Source organism: Saccostrea echinata, unplaced genomic scaffold, assembly GCF_033153115.1.
Source record: "Saccostrea echinata isolate AGI-Se365-2 ecotype Australia unplaced genomic scaffold, CSIRO_AGI_Sech_v1 ptg000002l, whole genome shotgun sequence".
NCBI classification, from domain to species: domain Eukaryota; kingdom Metazoa; phylum Mollusca; class Bivalvia; order Ostreida; family Ostreidae; genus Saccostrea; species Saccostrea echinata.
The window spans coordinates 1,516,142-1,539,398 of record NW_026889751.1 but is presented as its reverse complement, the minus strand read 5'-3'; the positions used below and the strand labels follow the sequence as shown (position 1 = coordinate 1,539,398).

At 34.7% G+C, this 23,257-nt stretch overlaps 1 protein-coding gene across 1 annotated transcript in view; it reads right to left on the bottom strand.

The window, feature by feature from the left end:
- The window catches only part of LOC133178327 (substance-P receptor-like), a 59,836-nt gene extending 48,676 nt beyond the window's left edge, over positions 1-11,160 (bottom strand). Inside the window, exon 1 of the mRNA XM_061313060.1 lies at positions 11,091-11,160. The gene's annotated coding sequence lies outside the window, so the exon portion shown is untranslated. The remainder of the gene's footprint in view (positions 1-11,090) is intronic.
- Between the last annotated feature and the right edge of the window lie 12,097 nt (positions 11,161-23,257).

The following is a 23,257-nucleotide window of genomic DNA, read 5'->3' as shown; positions in this document are numbered from 1 at the left end:
TTATAATAGCTGGAAACCTGCGGTCTTATCAAGCCATAATTTCGTAAATTGTATAAAAAAAATGATGGCTTGAAAAATGAACTTTGCAAAAACATTATCTTCCACACAAATTGTTTGAAAATTAGTACTCTATCATTTTGTACTATAGAGATACTCCTCTACAGAAACATAGAGTCGTCGTAGTGACCTTAATATTGTAACGGAACCAAAATACGTGGGCCATTCATAAAAACAACAATTAGAAAATCAAGATTTATTGCAAGACACAAAAACAGCAACATTTAATCAAGCAACAGGATGGGACGTTGGTTACGTATCTTTGAAATTTGTCTTTATTTACTCATGGACATCTAGCAAGGCAATTGTTTGCATGTATCTATTGAGCTGCTTGCAGAGATTGTAAGACCTATCTGGAGCCAAGTTAGTCATACATTAAAAATTCTAATACAGTGTATCTTATCTTCTTCGTTCCTAACCTTCTTTGAGACAAGCTTATGAGTATGGTTATAATGTCCTCGCCAAACTGTAAAATTTTTGCAACTGACTCTAGAATTCTAGTTCCGGTGGGGAACAAAGTAATCATAGTCTGAGAACTCATTCGGATGTCTGTCAAAGCCATTGAAATGCTGGCAGGTTGCATTTTGGGTAGATTGTTTCTACAGACATTCTGAAATTTTTCACTACTGTAGATAACTAAATGTACGCGAGGAATCAATTGTCGCTTAATTTTGCAAGAAGCATCACTCGCGAAATAAAATTACTCGCATTTATTTACATAGTGCTAAAATCATGTAAAATCTCTTGATCAAAGGTCCACTCGCGAATTATTGTTCTGTCGTCTATTTGACATCTAAGAACCTTTAAATAATATCTTATAAATACTGGCGTAAAATAAGGAATATTACTATTTCCATCAACTTAAAAATTCTTTTTTCAAACTTTTCTGCATATTCGAAAAGTTGCATCAAATTTCTTATCTACAGAAACAGAATATTCCATTTAGCATGTCCTTCCTGTTTTTGAAATATGTATACACATTATAGTTTATTTGTTTCATTTTTGATGAGCGAGTTCAGAAGGTTTTTTATCTAACAAATTGTCATTCGTCATATATATACGTCATATATATACGTCATATATATATACGGGTGATCTTGTCTTTTACTCATCATGATGAGTAAAAGATGAGATCATCAGTGGGTATCCGACGATGAAATGGTATAAAAATTGTTAGGAAAAGTAAGTCATATACGACCCAACGATAGGTTATATTTCATAGACGATATAGATGATATTTGAACCCTCCCCCCCCCCCCCCCAAAAAAAAATATTTACATTTTCTTGGCATGTGTATGTTCTTCAACAGATGTATTTAAGCACGACCTCAACATGGAAGTCGGAATGCGATTTTTTTTTTTTTAGACTGATATTCCAAGGCAACATAGGGCTGTTCGGAACCGTCGAAAGGTGGTAAATAAAGTATTAGGATTAGGAATAAAATATATGATTTATTTATGTGGATACCGTGTTTTTAACGGGGAACACTTATAATCCGAAGCTAACGACAAAAAAGCAGCGCCGTATATTGGAGTTTTTTTTTACAATGCTTGGATCTGTAGTTCTTTGGTTTGTCTGTTCGAATTCGAGCTACAACTCTGCAGCTACTCACGTAGAAGATTTTAATTGAATAAATTCTGCTTCATGAGAGTATAAAATATGTCAACTAATAACGGAGAAGAATTAGCGCCCATCGAAATTCTAACAAATTCTTGGAAGAACCTGGTCTCCAAGACTACATAAATATTGTTAACGAGGAATTCCTGCATTTTTTCATATCATTTTCAGAGTGCTTGTTTGTAGAATCAGAATCATTTTTAACAAAGTGATTTTGTAGATTTTGTAGATGATCAATCACAAGATATGAAATTTACGAGTTCCGTTCTTAATGGAGAAGCAATTGACTTGGATATCAAAATGCCCGGTCTTTAATATATCGTAAATAATGGTTGTATAAAGTGTTGAAAAGTCATATATTTTGATGCTATTGATTTTTGAAAAGTTTTAGAATTTTAAATTTTCTAAGAGTTCTTTGGAGTGTTTGAGAATCCACATTGGATTTACAACAGTTCTTGAATATGTTGTAGCAAAGTACGTCGGAAGGTTTTTCGCAACAGTTAAAATTTTGGTAAGGAGTAAGGAAAGGGGCTTGTTTGAACATTAACTTGACCCTTCATAAAGGATCCACGTAAAAAGAAATTGTGCCCCCTTCCCTTCCTTGCAAAAAATGCTTAACTGAATACACATCTGTAAAACCACTGACTTTTAAAATAAACTTCTTTCCCCGTAGCTTTGCACTGTGGAGATTGTTTGCCCTTTTTATGTGATAAACAAGCTATTACATTTTTAAAGCATAATTCGAACGCGGACCATATTCCTTAAAATATACCCCCGGTAGTATGTTTCCTGTCATTCAGTAAAAATGTGCTTCGTAAAAATAATTTAAAGAACAACTCTAAGGAATTTTCAGATCAAACCAGAAGTCTCTGATGAGACTGTAGCTCTACTGGTTTGTGCTCAAAACAAGGGGAGAGAAAAGTAGTACTTGGACTTGAAACTTTGCAACGGCAATAAATAGAATCTCTTTTTGGGGAAAGATTTGTTGCAATCAGACAAAAACTGTTGGAGGGATAGCCTTTAATAATTTTAAAAACCAAGGCAACATCATTCATCAAAATAAAAAAAAAAACTATAAAAACAATTATGTATCTCAGTGTAATCTACTTGTAAACAAATTTTATTCAAATCGGACCAAACTGTAGGAGGAGTAGTGTTTTGAAAGTATTTCACAGGAATTTCTATTTTTAGTAACCATGGCAACACACTTCACCAAAATCAAAAACTGATGCACAGAATTATGTTTCTCAGTGTAATCTACTTGTGTGCCAAGTTATATTGAAATCAGACCAAAAATGTAGGATGAGTAACATTTTGAAAGTGTTTCTCAGAAATTTCTATTTTTAGTAACCATGGCAACTCGAAATCAAAAACCAATATACAGAATAATGTAGCTTAGTACATTCTACTTGTGTACCAAGTAAAATTAAAATTAGACCAAACTGTAGAGGAGTAGCAATTGAAAGTATTTCACAGAAATTCTTTTTTTTTAGTAACTATGGCAACACCAATCATCGAATTCAAATTGAGAGCGCTCGCTCCGTGATCGGGAGGTCGTTAGTTCGAATCTCGGCCGCGACTGACCTAAGTCGATAAAAAATGGGTAGCAACTGTTCCTTCGCCAGGCGCTCGGCACTTTGAAGTGAAAGTTGCTGGTCCTTCGGATGAGACCTTAAAAACTGAGGACCCGTGTCACGGCATGCGTTGACACGATAAAGATCCCTTACTGCTCAATGGTCCTGAGTGCAGAGTAAAGGTCAAAATTTGAAGCCCCTCATCGGTATATGGTAACGTCTCTATATGAGTGAAAAATTCTCGAATGGGACATTAAACAACATACAATCAATCAATCAAAACCGATTTTGTATCTAAGCGTGGTCTACTTGTGTGCCAAGTAATACTGAAATAAGACCAAAACCGTCTCTGACCAGAAGAGCTAAAAGGGAAATGGAACTGTTAAAAATAAGGTGCACTGCAATGACATTTTGTGTACCCGTTATTTCTTCATTCTTTCTTACAGTTTAATTCTTGCATGAAAAAAAACCGGTGTCCTTGAGTGAACAAAAACAATAATCACTCAAAAGCAGTGACTTTAGAAAGCTGTCCTTAATAATATGCACTTATCAAACGTAAATGGAGATGTACGTGATAGAAATAAATTTAAGTAATGATTCCATTAATGGTTTCCTGGGAGTACGTATAAAGAATGGACTGGCTATCAGCTGAATGCACCTATAATTGACGGTACAGGTAAAAATTATTCAGCGATATCGCTAAACAATGACAATAGAAAAGATAAGACGCCATGAAAACAGAGTTCGTAATATCCTGATATTCTCTTTTTACGAGATATTGACGGTTTCGATTAGCTGATTAGAGGGTTCAATGGGATGGTTGTCTTGGTGGTTCCTGTCGGTGAAGGCTTGAATATTAAGTCTCGTGACAGGTAAATGCTTATCTCCCTTTATTCCTAATTATCCGATATGGTCTGCCATTTCCACTTCCTTGCAGTGTACTTTCATTATTCGGAGAAGCTTAGTGAAAGTGGGAACTTGATCCCGAATTACGTATTTCATCATAATGTTTTTTTTTATCTCTCTCTCCTTGATTTTTACTTTACTGCCATTACCGAACTACGTACATAATAAACTGTAACATCAGGTACCATTTAACCATTCTATCTGGACGGTTTGAATTACTTTTCTATTACTTTGTCAGTGTTTGATGTATAATAGTATTTGTATTGTGTGTTGTTTAAAAAAAGGAATTTGAAATCGACCCCGGATCCAAAATGGATTAATAAAACAATAATAAGACGCGTATAACGATTTTTTTTCTTTCAATATAATATTTAAAATATAAAACAAACTTGAATTCTTTCGCATACGGAAACAGACTGTTGCAGAAACAAAGTGCGTCGTTCTGTAATGATGAAATCTCGGACAGGCTAAAAGATTAAACAAGACTTCCATGGCCCTCCATGCTCATTTGAATGAAACTCTAAACAATCTACAGTACATTGAAGTCTCATGTCAAGTTCACATGTAGATTTTAAAGCTGAACACGATTCGTAAAAGGAGTTTGTCCAACATATTCGATTATTCACTTGCTATATCTGAGGGCCTCTATATAAGCCGCTCACTTAGTCACTGTTCAGTGTAATCAATTGTCACCGGTGTAGACGGACGCATGCTACACATACATAAAATAACTGTGTACTTCTTCTACGGCAGATTAGTAAGATTCCAAAAAAACAGTTGCACAGGTCAGTGCAGCATACAAACAAACACAAATACACGTAACTGCAATATAATAAATAACAAAGACGATGCAAGATAACCAGCACGAATACGTATCGACATTCCACGCCGATACCCGTGACAATAAAGCAGTCAGGTGTAACGAATGCGAAGGCTAATATCGTAGATATTATAATCGAATATGGCGTATGCCTATTTACGAGTCGTGTTCAGCTTCAATGTTGGAAGACACATCGTCTTACATCAACATGTCAGAACTCAATTGTCACATAATGAGATTTAGAAAGTAACATTTCTGGTTATATCCACTTCTCTGTCTCCCCTAAACGACATTGAATCATATCTTCAGTTTAAAGTTGAACACGATTCGTAAAAGAAATTTGTCTGCCATATTCGATTATTCACTCGCTATATCTGAGGGCCGCTATATAAGTCGTTCACTTAGTTACTGTTCAGTTTAATCAGTTATCACCGGTGTAGATGGACGCTTGCTTCACAGCACTCGGTAGTGACAATAAATAAATAAATAACTGTGTACTTCTACAGCAGGATAGTAAGATACCAAAGAAACTTACAACAGTTGCACAGGTCAGTGCAGTACACAAACAAACACAAATACACGTAACTGCAATAAAATAAATACACAAAGGCAATTCAAGATAACCAGCACGAACACGTGTCGCCATTCCACGCCGATACCCGTGAGAATAAAGTGCAGCCAGGCGTAACGAATGCGAAAGGTATATCCCAGTGCTGATGTCGTAGATAGCATAATCGAATATGGCGTATGCCTATTTACGAGTCGTGTTCAGCTTTAACATGTGAGTTTCTATGGTACACCGCACATGAGTTAAAAATTGAATAATCAGGCGCCATATATCATGAGTATATGTAAGGAAAAGAAATATATACATGAAACTTGTTTTGGATCGTACCAGATAGAAACAAGCATTAGCAGCAAAGATTCAATACAAAACAAGTATTCCTCTTCATCAAAAGGGGGACGTAATTGACACTTTAGGGAGAAATAATCCAAGCGTCAACACATATTTATAGGAATATACGCCGAATTTGGGAGTGCGTTGAACCTGTAGGTAGTGCACGAAGGTTAAGGGACTTTCATTTCCTTGGATTTATTTGATGTCCTGTCAAATATCCGGAATAGGACAGTAAATCGCAAAGTCCCAGAAATGAAAAGTTGTAAAAGCAACATGCAGTCTTTGGGGAAATGGAAAATGAGGCAGATACGAGTCATTAAATACGTGTATTGTAATGTCTACCATAACGTAGGAAATCAAGACGCCTTCATTTAAAACCATAAATGCATGATTCTTACGGCAAATATACCTTTTATGACATAAATATTGAATTTTTCTAACACATTCATTCATCATCCCAAGATACTGCACTGTAACTGAAGAGATTGTCTCGTCTCTACTTCTCCCAGTATCTCTATTGTAAACTGTTAATGCATTCATTTGGTTATAAATCAGGAATGACAGAATATCATATGCCATAGAGGTCTATCATTGAAAACTACCAGTATTCTTGGCAGTGTAAATGACTGACTATATTCACATCACCAAAGTGTTGCGCAGAATTAAATACTTCCTATTCCATGGAGTATTCAGGTTTATGACACGTTTCAGATCTCTCACTTTTCCCGTAAAACATGGGATTGCAGTGGATTCCTGGTGCTATTGTGAAATAGCCTTTTCAAATAACGGCACTAATTGCCTCGATTCTTCGGAGAAATGTTTCTAATTCAGGGTCGTTCTTTGCTTGTCTACATCACTGTCATTCAAAGCGTTGAGTGGTGAGAGTATGGATTCAAAACATTCAATAACTGAACAATCTTCTCAAAGGAAAACTCTTGCACTTTCTTTAAAAAAAAAGAAGAAAAAAAAAAGAACTGCATAGCAAGAACAATTTGAAAATGTTCATCATTGCTTTTAGTCATGTTTATAATGTTTCAAATGTTAGACTGGAATTTTATTTTATATCTTAAAATATGTACAGCTCTAGAACCCAACTTTCAATTGCCAAGAGAGAGAGAGAGAGAGAGTAGTTGTAGTAGTGGTAAAATAGAACTGGATAAAATTTTCAAACCAAGGACCTCGAGCTTTTTCCTAAATTCTACTGGAGGTTCTAAAGGCAGACCCATATTAACATAAATTTTTTGTTATTTTTAACGGGAACCGTAACAGATGTTCCCCAAACAGCCCCCCCCCTCCCATACGGTTTCCATTTCCTTACAAGCTTCATTTAATAATGCAATACTTTTGTATTATAAATCAGCACACTATTTTCCAAAGTACATGTATTTTATCAAAAAATAACAATGGTATAGTTGTATACAGTATTTCGTTTAGTGAACATAAAAAAGGTGAATTTTAAGAAAAGTTTGGAATCAGCAGAAAGAAACAATTCTTGCATGCAAACATTCTGTCTTAAGGATTTACGTGTATACGTGCAAGGATACACAATTTATTATACGAAGTCAGGGTTTTCATTATCCTTAATCAAATTTGGTCCTATTCCCAATTCGTATGGAAGTTTTTGTGATCATGTTAAATAAACGTTTAGCAATAAAAAAACCCCTTTTTCTTTGTGGGTAAATCGAACAACTATGGAAAAAAAAAATTCCCCTTCCACCAGGAACGGAGCATTCATTTTAGAGGAATACTCATTGTTTCATTGATCGTGTTCTAATAACAGCGACCTACTTGTACGAGGGTTGATCCCATAGTATTGTCACAACTGCTATAAAAACTTTAATAATCCAATGTTATCAACAAAATTTGACCCCTATCTATTTTGAATTTGCTGATTATTTAAAATACTTTTTAAAATATTACACTAAACACAGTTAGTTGTTAAGTTTTGTCTATCGCCGTACGGCAGGAATGTTACCGGCGTCGTTACATGTACATGTAAGACGTTACTTTTCGGCACTCATTTTCAGTTCATTCGCCTACCTTTTTTAACCTCTCACGTTGCTTCTTTTTATTAATTTTTACTTCCATTTTGCTATAAATCGTCTTGTTTTGGGTTGTAGCATTGAAATTATTTGAAATGTGTTCATTCAAATGATATTTCTTAATTCTTTTCTTTTTGCGTTAATCTTATGTATTCAAAATGAATGTCGAAGAGAAACGTCATAATGACGTCAGTACATTCTTGATGTGCGGCGATAGGCGAGACCCAACGTTGTGTTTATTTTAATATTTTATAAAGTATTGTTTATGTCTGAATGAAATTTTACAGCAAAAGTCAAAATAGATAGAGGTAATACTATATATATTTACGTTGAAAACTTTCGATTATTAAATACTTTATGACAGTTGTGACAACCCTCAACTCTGTTGTTCATTGATGCCTTACAATGTATGAATCGTTTTACAGTGAGAAGCGAGGTAACTTTCTAAAGTATAACAATAAAAAAAATTCCGTACAGTGCACAAGGGAATCAGCATATACTAATTACTTAAATTATTCGACAATTTATTTGTCTCAAAATACCCCAGATCTGATCAGATCTGTGGTTTGTCAGTTAGTGACTGTTCTTTTTCCAAACGCTCAGCATTAAAAGGCACGGCAAGGCATTATGAAACATCTTAAACTCAGGTCAAAATCTGGACCCCGTTTTACAGAAGATCTTTCTACTTTTACATTAAGCTAAAGTTTTGGACTTAAACGTAAGTTCTTTTCGAATGGGGCTTTATATATTGTGCTAATGTCACATTAAACAGACCTGAACAAAAATCCTTTTCAACGTTGCATCATAAAACTAATAATCCTGTTGTTTGTAAATTAAGAGTTTCGGTTCGCAATTAATGAATATCTTACAGATGATTAAACCGTTTCATGATCCCGGGGCACGGTCTGATCTCTGAAGCATTCAAACCTCTAACCCTTTCATATAATCATTCATATACATGTATCTTACTGGCATTTAGTTCCCGAAGTCTTAAAATACTATGGTTGTATGATAGACATCTGACCTCCACAAATTATTAATAAGCAATTGTAATAACCGTACGTTTATAGATATTTCACTATGCAAACAGTACTGATAAATAGTTTAGACCAAAAAATCCGATATCGACGGAAGCGATCCAACAAATTTGGTATTGGACCGAATATGACGCCAATATCTGTCCAACATGAAATTTATTAACCCGCGCTTACTTAACATCTTATTAGAACTCGTTTACCGTTTAAGTTCCAACGTGACAGAACTAAGAAAGTGAAAGCACGTACAGGAGTTGTCTTGTCAAGAAACATGTCAGCAAATAGAGGAATTCACAAAACAGTTATAGGCAAAGGTTTGATTTGGACAATACTTTTTGACATCAGACCCAAAAATATGTTGCCTTCAAATTCAGTCAATAATGTGTGATACTGTAGAAAAACATCACAATTTAAGTCATAACTCTCCTTGTACGTATCAAAACGACTTTTGGTGCCTAATAATTTTTGTGAACATTAAAGAAAAATGAAAAGGGGTGAAGATAACGAACAGTGATCGATCTCATAAAACCTTCAATCGATACAAATATGTAAACAGGACATAAAACACGGATCCCTGGAAATTCCAGAGGTGGGATCAGGTGCCTAGAAGGAGTAAGCATCCCCTGTTGACAGGTGACACCCGCCGTGAGCCCTATGTATTGATTAAGTCGACGGAACATTCCGTAGTCAAATTTATTATAAAAACAAAGGTCTTACAATTCGTAGGAAACAAGTCAGTCAAAATGCGACCCAGTGATAAGTTATATTTGCTTACAAGGTCATTATAACGACTATAGAATTTACGGAATGATAACTTTAAACGAGATTGTTGAAATCCCTTTAACATCAACTTATGTGTGAGAAGCCTTCCTCGGGTTAAAAACTGATCGTAGTCAAAAGCATGCTCTTGAGTAGCGAATAAGTTGGGAGACGTATATGAAGGTGATATCGGAATATTTCTACTTAAATAAGGAAAGTTGACGATGGAAAAGCTGAAGTCATCTTGTTTGTCACACAATTTAGTTATTAGTTGGCCTTTTGTCATCTATAGTCAGTAAAACATTCAAATATAAAGCAGATTTGGCAGATTCTGTGCAGTGTGGTGTCTTTTATTTCAAGTTCATTGGGATAAATTGAGTCGACAAATAAATGGAAATAACTATTGTTAGTTAATAAAACGACGTCGATATATCTGAATGTCGAGTTGAAGGTCACGACAAGTGTTTTCTTCTTCTCATGTGGAAGTTTTTGAATAAATTCTTCTTCACGCGAATATAAAAACAGGTCGGCTAATAAAGGAGCACAATTACTGTCCATCGAAATTCCAACAGTTTGCTGGAAGACTTGGTCTCCGAAGCCACATAAATGTTGTCGATGAGGAACTCAAGTATCTTCCGAGTTCCGTTTTTATTGAAGAAGCAGTTGACTATGATATCAAAGGGCCTAGTTTTTAATTTATAGTGAGGAATGGTTGCATAAAGTGTAGGAAAGTCTTATGTTTTGATGTTGTAGACTTCTGAAAAATTTGGTGACTTCAGATTTTCTATAACCTAAGCTTCCTAATGAAAAGGTTCCTGGCACCTGATTCTACCTCTAAATTTCGAGGTCCGTGTTTTCTTTGCTCCAAATTTGTATCGTTTCATTGGACTTTCGAGATTGAATACTGTTCGTTATCTTCATATTTCATTCCAGACGACAAAGGGAAAGCGTTTTTGAAGGAAATCATTTATGGGTTTTACAACATTGTGAATACCATTAAGAGGAAGTTTATAAATCTATATTTACTAGTGTCAGGAAGAGCAGTCATTTTTATGTAGGATGTACAATGTGCCTACATTTTAAGAGTACAAAATCTCGATTCGAGATTCCTCTCACTCTTGCCCCTGCTTTTGTATTTTGACATGTGCTCATCCCATTTGCAAGTCGCAACAAAGACGTATGTTACTGTAAACTTTGAATTCAAAATTTATAATAGAAGTTTACCTGTTCATTTATATATTAACATTAACTTCTCTATTAAATATGTTTTGCTGCAAACAAATTATATACTACAAGCATTAGCCAGCTTTTACAATATTACCCTATAGAGGACATTTCATGAATGATTAGCTTATTTGGTATCAAAATACTAAATATACTTACAATTATATACTTTTGCCCCAGTCGACACAGCATATGTTGGTTTTTGTTATACATGTATGCACATGATACATGGATTTCTGGATGTCTGTGCACTTGTAATTCGTATAGCCAGTCGTATAAAAATGCGTATATCTTATTGTTGAGAAAATTCATTAATTGTGCATGCAAAATATGTTTTTAACACAAAAAAGTGCGAATTATAAATTCAACCATGACAATTTGGTTGGTCGTTTGTCATATTAAGTACAAATGTAATTTCACGTCTCCTGATACAAATTCTAATTGTTTCTCGTTTAAGCTCGGACGAAACAAAGAGGGGTTTTATTATGAACTTAATTTACTTCAAGTTATCTTCTTTTTTCAAATAAAAAGAATGATTCAGGTAATCAGTTAGGAATACCTTTATAATTGTTAAAGGGCGAGAACTGTATTATCTAAACAATTAAACGGAGGGCGCAGATAGTTACAAATTAGTGTGTAGAGTACGGACAATTCATTACGATAATTATGCTTTGACTTCCTGTAGAAGGTTAAGAGTATGTCCATAGTGAGCTGTTTTACATAAAGGCGTAATTTCTGTGTTAATTCTGCAGGGAACAATTGTCCTTCGATAAAACCAAATGCCGTTTAAAGTGTAAGAGTATATTGCATGTAAGATCATTTTCAGGTTCAAGTAATAAATAGATATACATGTTATGTATTATAATGATATTGTTTCCGTCAACAAAATATGCTTTGTTCTTTCAAAACTAAAATAGATTTAACTTTGATTTTTACACGGACATTCATACCACAAATCCAAGTGTAATTAAAACCGTACTATATCCTGCTTGAAAATTTATCTACTTTCCGAACTCGTATTTCATACTGCCATTTAAGTAGTACGACTTCAAGCTAGAGTGGAGTATCATAACTCTCATTTCTTACAATGGGTTCTGGTTTACTTGGTAACGATATTTCATCTTACAACATGTCTTAAAGTGAGAGACCTTTTTCATAAGTTTTGCCTTCTCCCATTGCCACTTTGGTCTCCACACAGAAATGGAACTCTGGACTCTTGTAACAAAGGTTTAACTGTTTGGGGAGGTCTCATGCAGCTTGTCTCAGAGAAGTCCAGAAAAAAAGATGATAAAATACATCGTATAATAGATTATAGAATATACCGTATAATAGATTATAGAATATACCGTATAATAGATTATAGAATATACCGTATAATAGATTATAGAATATACCGTATAATAGATTATAGAATATACCGTATAATAGATTATAGAATATACCGTATAATATATTATAAAATATACCGTATAATAGATTATAGAATATACTGTACGACAAATTTAGGAATACCTCGGGCCTGACCCCTGGACCCGGAGGACATGAATTTTATATCTGTTTTAGAGGGCTAATCACTCAGTATAATCATGGAAGCAATTGAGGTAATGAACTTCAAATATACGGCCAAGTTAGCTCTAAGCTGGAGTCTAAACCCCGAGGACCATGAATTTTACTACGAGTTAAGTACTCATTATAATCATACAAACAGGTATCAGCTAATGTCCATGAATAAAGAAGAATTTAAAGATTTGACCAACTAACTCCCAGACTAGGACCGAAACCATGGACCCATGGTCCATGGTTTCGGCTCTCGTACTTTAAGGACATAAGCAACGTACCTTACATGCTGATAATTTTTCAAGATATTCTTAATTTAAGATTATAGTGCCATCAGATGTTCGTAGACAAAAAATCAGCATGCATTACCAGGGCTTTTGAAAAGGTATCAATTGATGAAAATTCTTGTATAATTCAAAGAAAAATATACAAACATTACTTAACGTACATTCTAGATGTTTTGTTTATCCAAAGTTGTTTTAGAAGAAGTGTGCAACGGCTTATACATAGACATTAAAATGTAGCACACAGTTCCTTTAAGTATTGGAACTCTTCAACTCCAGGGAAAAAGACAATAAAGTTCAAACTACATTGCGTATGTCCTTAATTAGATGTCTTTTACTTAAATTAGTTTACCTAAACTTTTTTTAAAGTTTGATTAGTACTTAACGTATGATTAAGTACTAATCATAATCATACAAACAGTTTACCTACTAAATGTGCAAAGAGTAGAGAAGATTTTATAAGATATAATGCAATTTCAGTATATGACAAACTAAGCCCCACCCTGAAGTCTAAACCCTCAGCCATGAGGCTTTCAATTTCACAATTTTGGTAGAGGGTTCATTGCCTGATATGATCCGTTCAAAAGTTTGATTGCGTGATATCTCGGAGTAAAGAAGATTTTGAGGATTGTAGTTTTTTTTTTTTTTTTTTTTTGGTTTTGGTCACATGCCTCAGGCCCCAAGAAGAAAGGGGCCATTTGAAATTCATAATTTTCATTTTTATATACCTTAGAAGCTTTATACAAAAATGGTTTTAATGGGTTAGTGGCGCTGTACAAGAGAAGTTGAAAATGTTCAAAAGTTAACAGACGACGCACGACGACGGGCGAAAACAGATCAATTGAGTGACGCAAATCATCTAAAAATGTCATTCAATTTTTCAAAATGTTTCTAACCCTGAAGTCTTCTGCAGATTTTTTGACATAAAAAAAATCTCTAAAATTTTCAGGACTGCGTACACACAGAAGGTTATAACTCTAAATCGTTATTGCTCTACGTTAGTAAGGTTACAAGAAGTTATTTACATGTACATCGGTGACAATTACAGATATCAATGATTAGTTTCGGTCACCATCTGGAATTGACATATTGTTTTGTAATTAAAAAGCTGTTTCCTTGTTTTACTTCCGGTAGTCAATGGAGATTATGTCGGTTCTTGATGATATCTCCGGACAGAGACAATTAAAGTTTCTGATTTCAGATAAGGTTTATAGATTTATCTGTATAATCAACTGGACTTTAAGATGAATAATTCGATTTTATCGAGAATATTTTATGTAACTAAAACTTATGTAATGAAGTGAGTAGTTGTATTGATCATTAGTTAATGGAGAGATTCTCCTGACCTAGCTTGGCGTGAGAATCGGACGTTTTCAAGGGTAGAGGTTGCGGTCTGTTAATGAAGGCACCTGTCTCTTTAAATCGATCACACGAAATGATGCAAGCGAACTGAGTAACTTCTCCATAAAGATTTACTTCACTGCACCCCGTTATTAGCAGACCTATTTTTGTATTCATATGAAGCAGAATTTGTTCAAAATCTTTTACGTGAAAAGAAGAAAACACTTGCTGTGACCTTCAACTCGACATATTATCGATATATTGACGACGTATTGTCATTTAACAATGGTTATACCCATTATGTCTACACGATATATTCCGGTGAGCTTGAGATAAAAGATAGCACAGAGTCTTGACACATCTGTTTCATATTTGGATGTTTTATTAGAAAAGACGTTAATGGTAATCTAACAACAAAGCTTTATGATTAACGTGATGACCTCAATTTTTCAATCGTCAACTTCCCTTACCTATGCAGCAATATACCCTTATCACCTACATACGGGGTTTATATCTCTCAGTTGATTCGTACGCCAGAGCATGCTCTACGTACGAACAATTTCTAAACGAGGTAAATTATTGACAAAGAAGTTGATGAAACAAGAATATCAGCAGTCTCGTTTAAAGTCATCATTTCGTAAGTTCTATGGTCGATACAATGACCTTGTCAGCAAATACAATCTATCATTAAGTCAAATGCTGACTGCCTTTTCTTATACTAATTGTTAGGCCATTATTTACACACTGAATAGGTTCTATTTCCATTAGTGAACTCTTCAAAATTAGAGGCGCGTTTGGTCATCTGAGTGGAACAGCATGGCGTTGCGGATAATACAAAACATGCCAATCTCAATCCAATTTTAAATGTTAAATGTATTTGTCATTCCAGTTAAAGAACAGAAGAACTAAAAGACATATGTAAGAGAGCGAGAACGTAAATTTATCATCCATTAATAAAAAATACGACATTTCCGAGGCATGTGTAATGTATTTAGATGTACCATACGATAAATAGATATATACGATCAACAATAGATATAAATTGATATCGTTGTCATTCCTACTCTTGATGTATATAAAGTCCACAATAATAAAATATTTCATTTGCATTTTCTTAGGAATTGTTCATCGACACTCAACATATTGTTTACATGTTTATGTTACCTTTGTCCCAGAAATCCCGCGAGATTTGTACATTTTCTGACTTTTTCACAAAAGAGCGCACTAAGAAGTATAACTCTTCCATAGTGGAAATAGAACGTAAGTCGACGGATTTTTCCGTTATTTCCCAATCATGACAAAGAGCACACTATCTGCAGGGAGTGGGGGGGGGGGGTCACTCCTCCATGGCACCTGATCCCACCTCTGATGTTTTAGAGGTCCGTGTTTGCTCTGCTCCAAAATTTGTATTGTTTAATGGACTTTTGGGCTCGAATACTGTTCGTTATCTCCACATATTTCATTCATTGGAATATATATGTTTTCTCATGACTCGATACATGTTCCAATGAACTCGAAATAAAAGACACCACAGAGTCTGCCACATCTGTTTCATATTTGGATGGTTTACTGAATAGAGACGATAATGTCCAACTTATAACTAAACAGTATAACAAATGAGATAATTTCAGCTTTTCAGCCGTTGTCAACTTCCCTTATTTATTTAGTACGAGTATATTCCAACATCACCTGCATATGGTGTTTATGTCTCCAAACTGATTCGATACACAAGAACATGCTCTAAGTACAATCAATTTTTAAAACCGAGACAAACTACTGACGAATAAGTTGATGTTACAATGATTTCAATAACCCCGTTCAAGGTCAGCTTTTTGCAAATTCTACGGTCGTTACAATGACCTTGTGTGTAAATACACCCTATCGTTGGGTCGTATTTTGACTGACATGTTCCCATACCAATTATAAGGGCATTGCCTTTATACTTAATTTGACTACAGAGTAGGGCTCAGGGCGGGGGTGAACAATCGACAAAGTTGCTTACTCCTCCTATGCACTTGATCCCACCTCTGGTATTTCCAGAGGTCAGTGTTTTTGCCCATTCAACATTCGTTTCGTTTACTGGATTAATGAGATTGATCATGGCTTGTTATCTTCACCTTTTACATTATATATCTATCTGAGTAGGAATTCTGTCTCTCACCGATATGAATTTTTTGTGTGTGTAATTAAGTAGTAATTTGTCTAGACCTGTTGAAGTAAGTTACATCACTTACCTTTGATAAGTGGTCTAGTCTTGAAGGTCTATTTGTCTCATCTTCTCTGTTAATAAAGGTCTTGATCATTCTCTTCCAGTTTGAAGGTCTTAACTTCTTTTCAAACTCAATGCATTCAATTAACAGAGGTTCTTGCTCTTTACCTCTGGTTCATTTTTCAACAATTTACCTTCTGATTCAATCTTTACAATTTAGCAAATCCATTGGACCTTGAATAGCGCTGCTTTGCGAAAGATCGAAATACAAAACATTTGTACTCGCTTCTGAAGGCCACGAATAAACTCTTTTTAAAAAAAATCATGAAAATATACATTAGACCTTTGTTTATGTTTGTAAAATTAGTAGGTTTAAGCAAGTTTAATTTTTAGTCAAGATTTCTCCTTTAAAGTGATAAATTATTGTACAGATTTATAATGGGAATGGCAGAAAGTGAGAATTTTGAGCATCATCTAGAAAATTAACAATTCAGGGCCGTCACGAGGTTTCAGGTAAGGGGGCGCTGGGAGGGGTATCCCCTCCCACAAATCAGATATTTTTTAACAAGAGGCCTGAGGGCCTTAATGGTCACCTGAGTATAATACAACAATGTAAAGGATCCAAAGAAGTATGTTAATACAACAAACTGATAGTTGAAGCTATGTTGCCCAAAAGCAAGAGAAATATAATGATTAGGGATCAACAAAATTAGTCTAGCACTCCTTAATAAATCTTAAATTAGATCTAATTGCTTATCTGTATCTGCACTCATTTGTCACTATTATTTTGTAAACAAAAGAAAACAAAAGCGCTTGAGTACTAATGGTTAACCAATCTCATTTCCTCTCATATTGACTTAATATAAAAAAAATACTAATGTACAAAAATACTTTATTTTGTCTCATTTTTATTTATCTAAAATTAACAAGTCTACTTGACCATTAAGAACTATGAAAGTATTTTTTTATATTATATATTATAAAAATCCTTGTTGAAATCTTTTAATTAATTTGACCTTTCAATTACATTATTTACAGTAATTAATTATCATATGTGGATAGCAAAGGGAAATAACTTCTCTCAGCAGAATACAAATTAAAAAAGCCCTGCCCAGTATCAGAACATTTGGTCAAGTGGTCCACTTGACCCCTTAGCCTGGGGCCACAAATTTCAAAATTTTGGAGTTATCACTCTTGCTAATCATAATTATGCAGTTAGCTTATCTGCTAAATATTTAGGAGCAGAAGAGAAAATTTTCAGATAATTTATGCATTTTTATGGATAATCAATAGAGCCCCCCCCCCTCCCCGCCTCAACACCAGAACCTCTGATCCATGAGTTATGAAATTCAAAATTTTGGAAGAGGCACCCTTACTCATCAAAACCATGCACTTAGTTTAACTGTTTCATACCAATGAGCAGATAGGAAGATTTTCGAATTTATGCATTTTCACTGTATAAAAGAGTCCCACCCTTACACCAGAACCCTTTACCCAGGGCCATGAAATTTATAATTTTGGAAGAGGCACCCTTGCTCAGCATACCTATGTATTCAGTTTGTTTGTTTAATAACAGGAGTAGAAGATTTTCAGAGAAATAGTGTATTATCTCTATATAATCAATAGAGCCCCCCCCCCTCGATCCAGAACCCCTGACCCCGGGGCCATGAAATTCAAAATTTTGGTAGAAGACTCAATGCTTATTTCAATCCTGCTAACAGTTTGACTGCTTGATGTCCAGGAGTAGAGCAGAAGATTTTTGAAAATTGCATTAATTTATATGGTTTTGGCCCCACCCCTCGTGCCTAGGGGGCAGGGATCATGAAATTCACAATATTTGTCCCCCTTTGTCGAAAGATGCCCTATTCCAAAATTTGTTGAAATTGGTTCAGCGGTTCTAGAGAAGAAGCTGAAGTTCAAAACTTGACGGACGACGCACGCTGTCGGACAAAAACAGATTACAATAGGTCACCTGAGTGACTCAGGTAACCTAAAAAGGGTACCATTTTTATAGGTTCATGTGCATTCTGAATCATTTTTAAGCATTAAATTGATTGATTGTTGTGGTTTTACATCCTTTGCAAGATTATTTCACTCATATTAAATGTCACCATATACCAGTGAGGGCTTTTACTCGGCTAGAAGGCTCATTTTGTGTTACTATATTTTTTGTTCCAAAAAGAGGTGCGATCGCACGCAACGCCTCCCCCTTGGTGAAGGCCTTGCAATTTCTTTATATTTTAGGAATTTGATATTTGCATCATTTATAACTAAAATTAATCGTAAAAAATACATATTAATCCACGAATCCAGATTTTTGTTTGTAGCATGTGCTCTTAATGATAAATAACATAATTTTTTTTTACATCCTTTTGAAAAGTTCCAATGCATAAATTTCTACATATTTTGACAAGTTTAGGATTCTTAAGAAAACCTATATAGAGTATCTAATAGTATTTATTCAACAACATAGAGTGCCCAAAGCAGGTTTCAATAGAGTTCAAGGGATACCGGGTGACTTTACACAGAAAACAAATTTCAAACATACAGTAATGATTTGCTCAACTTGACATGATTCAATTTGTTTATTCTTATTTTAATATGTGTTGCATTATTATTTCTTCGCATATTTCACAGCAATATTTGAAAACAAAAAAGTTCAATATTTCTCTGTTATTTATTATACCTCTCTGTCAGCAAATATCAAAAAAGTAAAATATCTCACAATTTTATTTTTATTTTTTTTTACCAGTCAATTTAATTAAAACTCAAAGACAAAGTAGTTAATAATAGATGTGATGCTGGACATTCAAAATCAATCGCCATAATGTAAGTTTTTCCATTAAGTCAATTTGCTAGTAAATAATTAACACATAATGTAAGTAGTTCCATTAAGTCAATGTGCTAGTAAATAATTACCACATAATGTAAGGTGTTCCATTAAGTCAATGTGCCAGTAAATAATTACCCCATAATGTAAGGTGTTCCATTAAGTCAATTTGCTAGTAAATAATTAACACATAATGTAAGGTGTTCCATTAAGTCAATTTGCTACTAAATAATTACCACATAATGTAAGGTGTGTCCATTAAGTCAATGTGCTAGTAAATAATTACCCCATAATGTAAGGTGTTCCATTAAGTCAATTTGCTAGTAAATAATTATCACATAATGTAAGGTGTTCCATTAAGTCAATTTGCTACTAAATAATTACCACATAATGTAAGGTGTGTCCATTAAGTCAATTTGCTAGTAAATAATTACCCCATAATGTAAGGTGTTCCATTAAGTCAATGTACTAGTAAATAATTATCACATAATGTAAGGTGTTCCATTAAGTCAATTTGCTAGTAAATATTTACCCCCTAATGTAAGGTATTCCATTAAGTCAATGTGCTAGTAAATAATTACCCCATAATGTAAGGTGTTCCAATAAGTCGATTTGCTAATAAATAATTACCCCATAATGTAAGGTGTTCCATTAAGTCAATGTGCTAGTAAATAATTACCCCATAATGTAAGGTGTTCCATTAAGTCAATGTGCTAGTAAATCATTACCACATAATGTAAGGTGTTCCATTAAGTCAATGTGCTAGTAAATAATTACCCCATAATGTAAGTAGTTCCATTAAGTCAATGTGCTAGTAAATAATTAACACATAATGTAAGGTGTTCCATTAAGTCAATGTGCTAGTAAATCATTATCACATAATGTAAGGTGTTCCTTTAAGTCAATTTGCTGGTGAACAATTACCCTGTAATGTGAGGTGCTGATACATATTTTATTTGAACTCCTGAAAATAAATAGGAAAAAGTTATATTGTATGTTTGTAGATTTTAAGAAAGCTTTTGATAACGTTTCGAGGAAAGCATTGTGTTTTTTTTTTTTTGCACTTTTATTATATAATTTTCTTAGTTAAATATTTATCAAACTCATATTAATTGACCAATTCAAACAAAGTTGGCAATCAATTATTCAAACTTCACCTAAAGCATTAATTATAGAACATACAAAGACGAATTAAAGTTTGAAAACTATATTAAGGTAGTACACAATAGATAGGCCAAAATTTTCCTCAAATTCAATTTTGTTGAAACTTTTATATTTTGTTCTAGGATAAAAAAAATCTCTATATGTAATATGAAAGAAATTCAATCGCAATTTTTTTGCCCACATAGTTTGAAATATGGCCTATCAGACCCCTATAAGTAGATTGTGAAATCAGACATTCGACTTGAGAATGTGCCTTATTTAAAAATTATCAATTGATCTATCGCAAACTTATGTGATGCTTTTTTTTATTAAGGTAACCTTTTTAGGTCACCTGAGTCACTCAGGTGACCTATTGCTATCTGTTTTCGTCCGTCGTCGTCCGTCGTGCGTCGTGTGTTAACATTTGAACATTTTCAGCTTCTTCTCTGAAACCGCTGAACCAATTTCAGCCAATTTTTGCATATAGCATCTATGTGTAAAGGGGAACAAAATTTGTGAATTTCATTGTCCCTGCCCCCCTGGGGCTTGAGGGGTGGGGCTAAAACCACCAAAATTAATGCAATCTTTAAAAATCTTCTTCTTTACTCCTGGACATCAAGCAGTCAAACTGTTGACATGATTGTAATAAGCATTGAGCCCTCTACCAAAATTGTGAAATTCATGGCCCCAGGGTCAGGGGTTCTGGTGCTAGGGCGGGGCTATATAGATCATAAAGTGAAAGTGCATTATTTCTTTCAAAATCTTCTTCTCTCCTCCTGGGTATTACTGAAACAAATTGAATACATAGTTATGATAAGCAAGAGTGACTCTACTAAAATTGTGAAATTCATAGCCCCAGGGTCAGGGATTCTGGTGCTGGGGGGGGGGGGGCTATATAGATCATATAGTGAAAGTGCATTATTTCTTTCAAAATCTTCTTCTCTACTCCTGGGTATTATTGAAACAAATTGAATACATAGTTATGATAAGCAAGGATGACTCTACCAAAATTGTGAAATTCATGGCCCCAGGGTCAGGGGTTCAGGTGCTAGGGTGGGGCTATATAGATCATATAGTGAAAGTGCATTATTTCTTTCAAAATCTTCTTCTCTCCTCCTGGGTATTATTTAAACAAATTAGATACATAGTTATGATAAGCAAGAGTGGCTCTACCAAAATTGTGAAATTCATAGCCCCAGGGTCAGGGGTTCTGCTGCTGGGGGGGGGGGGGCTATATAGATCATATAGTGAAAGTGCATTATTTCTTTGAAAATCTTCTTCTCTACTCCTGGGTATTATTGAAACAAATTGAATACATAGTTATGATAAGCAAGGATGAGTCTACCAAAATTGTGAAATTCATGGCCCCAGGGTCAGGGGTTCTGGTGCTAGGGTGGGGATATATAGATCATAAAGTGAAAGTGCATTATTTCTTTCAAAATCTTCTTCTTTACTCCCGGGTATTATTTAAACAAATTAGATACATAGTTATGATAAGCAAGAGTGGCTCTACCAAAATTGTGAAATTCATAGCCCCAGGATCAGGGGTTCTGGTGCTGGGGGGGGGGGGTATATAGATCATATAGTGAAAGTGCATTATTTCTTTGAAAATCTCCTTCTCTACTCCTGGGTATTATTAAAACAAATTAAACACATAGTTATGATAAGCAAGAGTGACTCTACCAAAATTGTGAAATTCATAGCCCAGGGTCAAGGGATCTGGTGCTGGGGGGGGGGGGGGGGGCTATATAGATCATATAGTGAAAGTGCATTATTTCTTTGAAAATCTTCTTCTCTACTCCTGGGTATTATTCAAACAAATTAAATACATAGTTATGATAAGCAAGGATGACTCTACCAAAATTGTGAAATTCATAGCTCCAGGATTAGGGGTTCAGGTGCTCGGACGGGGCTATATAGATCATATAGTGAAAGTGCATTATTTTTGAAAATCTTCTTTTCTACTCCTGGGTATTATTTAAACATTTTAAATACATAGTTATGATAAGCAAGAGTGACTCTACCAAAATTGTGAAATTCATAGCCCCAGGGTCAGGGGTTCTGGTGCTGGGGGGGGGGGGGGTATATAGATCATATAGTGAAAGTGCATTATTTCTTTCAAAATCTCCTTCTCTACTCCTGGGTATTATTTAAACAAATGAAATACATAGTTATGATAAGCAAGAGTGACTCTACCAAAATTGTGAATTTCATGGCCCCTGGGTCAGGGGTTCTGATGTTAGGACTGGGCTCTATTTATAATATAGCGAAAATGCATTAATGCTTTAAAAATCTTTTTCTCTGCTTCTGGGTATTATTTAAACAAACAAAGTACATTGTTATGATAAGCAAGGACGCCTCTTCCAAAATTGTGAATTTCATGGCCCCAGGGACAGGGGTTCTGGTGCTAGGTTGGGGCTATATAGCTCCTATAGTGAAGGTGAATTATTTCTTTGAAAATCTTCTTCTCTGCCCCTGGGTACTATTTAAAGTAACTAAGTACATTGTTATGGTACGCAAGGATGCCTCTTCTAAAATTATGAATTTCATGGCCCCAGGGTCAAGGGTTCTGGTGAAAAGGGGGGGGCTCTATTGATTATATAGTGAAAAAGCAAAATGTCTTTGAAAATATTCTTTTCTGCTTCTGGTTAAAAAGCAGAGAAGCTAAGTATATAGTTATGATGAGCAAGAGTGCTTCTTCCAGAGTAGTGAATTGCATGACCCCTGGGTCAGATGTGCTGGTGTAAGGGTGGGGCTGTTGATAATATAGTGAAAATGCATTAATTCTATTAAATAATCCTGTCAGCTCCTTAATGTTAAGCAGATACATGTAAAGAAAATGATTACTTATGAAGAGCAAACTTCTGGTCCCAGGGTGAGAGGCTCTGGTGTTTCTTGGTGGTGAAGGGGGGGGGGGGCTCTATTGATAATATAGTGAATCTGTAGGAAAAATGCATTATTT